The sequence below is a fragment of the Notothenia coriiceps genome, unplaced genomic scaffold (genome assembly GCF_000735185.1).
Source record: "Notothenia coriiceps isolate Sejong01 unplaced genomic scaffold, NC01 NC01_scaffold00037246, whole genome shotgun sequence".
NCBI classification, from domain to species: domain Eukaryota; kingdom Metazoa; phylum Chordata; class Actinopteri; order Perciformes; family Nototheniidae; genus Notothenia; species Notothenia coriiceps.
Window position 1 is genome coordinate 17,925,252 of NW_011369947.1, and position 4,523 is coordinate 17,929,774.

At 41.4% G+C, this 4,523-nt stretch overlaps 1 protein-coding gene and 1 long non-coding RNA gene across 2 annotated transcripts in view; both read right to left on the reverse strand.

The window, feature by feature from the left end:
* The window catches only part of LOC104965963 (gamma-aminobutyric acid receptor subunit alpha-6-like), a 599,227-nt gene that overhangs the window by 545,051 nt on the left and 49,653 nt on the right, over positions 1-4,523 (reverse strand). The gene's annotated exons all lie outside the window — the stretch shown is intronic.
* Positions 1,646-2,025, reverse strand: LOC104965945 (uncharacterized). The gene is made up of 3 exons (XR_800603.1): positions 1,946-2,025; positions 1,806-1,856; positions 1,646-1,679 (listed from the first exon to the last, which is right to left on the reverse strand). It is a non-coding gene; the product is annotated as an uncharacterized lncRNA (long non-coding RNA).

The following is a 4,523-nucleotide window of genomic DNA, read 5'->3' on the forward strand; positions in this document are numbered from 1 at the left end:
CCTATCCTATCATTCCACACAACACCACACACCACCTTATTACACAGACACCTCACCATCATGTCCTCCCACACCACACCACACCCTCTGGTAACCTCCGCTCTCCTCAAAAACAGCACCCCAACACATCCACACACACCATCTTCCTCTTACCACTCCACCCATAACATTCAGCCTGCTTCGCCACCCCTCCGGCGGCAGAGGCCCCCCGCCCGCCGGCCATCTCGTACGACCCACACACCAGCAGTGACAGCACGCCAGCCACCACCAACCACACACACAGCGCCACACACCACCACGCCCCCACCCCCCACACCCCCACCACCCACACCAACCCACCACACACACACACACACACACACACACACACACACACACACACACACACACACACACACACTTTCTGGCTGGTTGTTTAGGGCTTTGGTTGCTGAGCTGGTTAAGACAGTCCAGCTTTGAACAGGAATACACGGTCTCTATTGAGCTTAATACTGTGAAGACTCCACAACATACCATTCAGTAAGGTTCACTGCGCAGGCTAATATATCATCATAATATAATCGTTTTACAAATAGTGTTTGTTGAATACCTGTTTTTGTCTTTAAATCAAAACCATAACTATATGAAATCCTTGTATCTTTGTTAAGTCTCGTGGTATGCTTGCTGACAGGAAATTGTGTTTTCTTTAGTGTCTGGATGACACGCTGCTGTTTAGAAACACCACCTGCTGCAGGGCTGCTACGCTCTGCCTGACCTCTGACCTCTGACCTTTCCTGGGATTCCTGCAGGCAGAGCAGAGCTGAGATAATGTTCATGTGTGCCACTGTGGAAAGACATTTCTGTACACATGGACGTGAAAATGACTGAAGGAGGACATGTCGTTTCTGTTCAATCTCACTTAAGAATTGCATGTATTATAGAGGATAATAATATGTTAACATGGACAGGTATCTATATTGAGCGTTTCTACTTTGGCTGTTACGTTTTTAGTACTAAAATTACTGTAGCAGAATAGTGATATTTTCATAAATGGAGCTTAATTATCATTCGCTCACACTCTGTAAGGTTGGTATCTAAGAACCAACCTGTTGTTTTAATTGAGAATGCAAACAAAACGCAAACTAAGGCTGATGATGCTATTAACTTAGAACATAGCATAAATCACATTTAACAAATTAATTTGGACAATTCTATGTTAATTGTGAAGCCTTAGTGTATAATGTGTGGAACACTGTTGCTCTGTCAACAATAAAAGGTACAAATCTAAAATCCTCCAGACAAAAGAAATAGATCTTACTTAAATTCACATCAGAGAAAAGAGAAAACAGCTAAAATAAATGCTTTAACGATTCAAACAACAACAAAAAGCATTTTTTGACAATCCACGAGTTGTTTTTCTCTTCAGTCAAAATACAAGGAGGCTCACAGTGTGGGCAGTGACTCATGAGATTAGAAATAAAAGACATACCTATTGCTACAGAAAAAATGTTCTAGCCTCCATGTTTGATGGTGTGTGTGTGTGTGTGTGTGTGTGTGTGTGTGTGTGTGTGTGTGTGTGTGTGTGTGTGTGTGTGTGTGTGTGTAGCTATTTTTAAAGCTACAGGTTTCTTACTTCTTGCCTGCTTGCTCTTGTCTTTGCTGTTCCTGAACACTGTCAACAGCTTGGTGGAAGTCAAACACTGCAGAGGAGGAAGAGAGGGCACACACACTTCACACACTCCTCAGTTGGAAGGGCTCACACTTCCACAAACACACACACCTTTTTGCATGCAAACATACAAACAACATTCACACAGAGGACTCACCAATGTGTGCTCTGTCGGAGATGATCAGCCTCTTCTCCCAGTCTTTTAGACCTGCAGAAAAACACACACACACACGTTGAGTCTCCAAACACTAAAGGCACACTTTTCTTTTGTAACTTTTTCATTTAAAAACAACTCACCTTTTCCTTTGCGTTCGTTTTTTTCTGCCTCTTCAAACAGGCCTGGCAGGTGGATCACGACACCGTTTCCTGAGGTTAAAATAAATAAACTGTTAAGTTCAGTCTCTGTTTGAAGAGAGCTAGATGAAACTGACTCTCCTTGGGACAGTGCAACACTTAGAAATATCCGGTTGATATTCTGGGCTCTCTCAATGAAAACATCCTCCCCTCTGTCATGAACCTTGGAGTGACTTTCGATAGCGCTTTTACATTTGATAAGCAGGCCAGCACCGTAGTCAAATCCTGCTTTTTTAAAATAAGACTATTGGCCAAGACCAAGTCGTTTTTATCTTTTAAAGACCTAGAAAGGGTTATTAACGCCTTTGTAACCTCAAGACTGGACTATTGCAACGCTCTGTATGTGGGTATGGACCAGGCCTCAATTAAACGCCTGCAGCTAGTCCAAAACGCAGCTTCTGACAGGCCACAAAAAGCGTGACCACATCACCCCAATTCTGGCCTCACTGCACTGGCTTCCAATTTGGTTCAGAATTGATTTTAAAATCCTTTTATTTGTTTTCAAAGCCCTAAATGGGCTGGCTCCGGCCTATATAGCCGAACTCCTCCATCGCTACACCCCAGCCAGAGCTTTAAGGTCTGATAGTGCCCAAGACCAGGCTACAAACCCGAGGTCTCCGAGCCTTCGCAGCAGCTGGCCCCAGGCTCTGGAACACTCTGCCCGTCCATGTGAGGTCAGTCCAGACACTAGGGGGTTTTAAATCATCACCCAAGACACACTTCTTCTCTCTGGCCTTCTAGTCAGAGCGGAGTATGACACCTGACTATTCCCTGTGTTTTTGTTTTTTATATTTCTGTTGTAAATTATTGTCTTTTATTGTGATTGAAGTAAAGTGTTTTTATTACATGTACAGCACTTTGGCTCGACCAAAAATCGCTTTTAAATGTGCTCTATCAATACAACTTGATTTGATTTGATAAATGCTCCTTTGTTCTTCTGTGTAACCGAGAAATAAATAAGTTTGTCTGTAAGCACTATCAAGTAACACCAATAATACTAAATAATTTGTTGTTGCTGCAGTACTCTGTTTTAAAAGAAAACTAAGTGGCCACTAGATTTGGCCAGAGTTATCAATTGCTTTATAAAAACGAAATCCTTTCGCAACTTTAAAATGGACGGCAGTGAGAATAAAATGCCAGAAATGCTCTCCATTTAACCATAAAACTCTACAGAGGGACTACCCTCCTGGATAGATCAATGTGCATACCATGAGTGATCTGATCATGTGGACGCACTTGCATTTTAAACATGAACATCTGGTAAAAAGTGGAGACTTCTATAAAAACAAAAAATAAACATGGCTTTCATTGAATTACTTTGTTGTACTATTGGTCCCATATCTGTTTGTGGGGCAAGTGCTCAAGAACACACCAGACACACTGAGCTGAAAGACATTCTGAGTGTGTGTGTGCCAGCATAACGCATTAATGCAGATAGAAGAAAGAGCATTAATGTGATTGGATATTGACGGATCATACAGCTCCACAGAGTAAGAGTGCTGGAGGCCAAGAAGTAAGAGCAAGACACCATTAGCTAATGAAGTTACTGCAGATGAGTGGATGTGATGCAGTCTGGCTCTGATCCAACACCACTCTCACTGAAGCAGCATCAACATGGAGCTCCTGTTGCGCGGCTAAAAGCACTCGATCAATTCTTGAGAAAACAGCCAGGAAAAATGCCCTTGGAACGAGAGTCCGTGGGTAATTGTGTACGAGCAAAGCTTTTACTCGGTCACTTGCATCCTTCTCTTATTGTATTTATTTGACATGTAGTTCACTTCTCCATTAGGGCTGCTCAATTAAATCGTATTTTAATCGCGATTACGATTATGGCTTGCAACGATTCCGAAAACAACGTAATCGAAATGAAACGATTATTTTTTTATTATTATTATTACTTTTTTTCTTTATACATTTTTTTTTTTTTTTTAGTTGAATTATGCTTAAAGTTCAGGGTAATCAACTGTTTCTCCAATAAATTGATGTTTTCAAAGTAAATGGATAATCGTTTTTATTAATCGTGATATCAATTATCAATTTATTGGAGAAACAGTTGATTACCCTGAACTTTAAGCATAATTCANTTTGGAAATATATTTTTTTATTAATTTTTAATTTTTAATGACAGTCAAACATGTGGTTAGAGGGGGGGCGGCGCCCCTAGCGCCCCTATGGGCCGGCCGCCACTGTCCAGAAGTAACAGGAAATAAATGTTGAACTACAATTTAAGACCAAATAAAAATGTTTTGGTCACCATGGCAAATGCTGGGAGGGCTGCTCATGTCATCTCTTAAAGATTTGTTGCAAGAAACACCAGCTGGTTTACATGGTCTGGTTTCAGAGATGAGCGCAGGCAGGTGACAATATTGCAACCTGTACTGAAGACCCTCTCTGAAGAGGAACTTGTGGCAGTGCTGCCACATACGACACAGGAAAAAGAGAAAAGACACTGAACCCTTTCTTTGCCATTATATAAAAATAGTGTTGCTACAAAAGTATAAATTAGGCTTACTAATAAGAC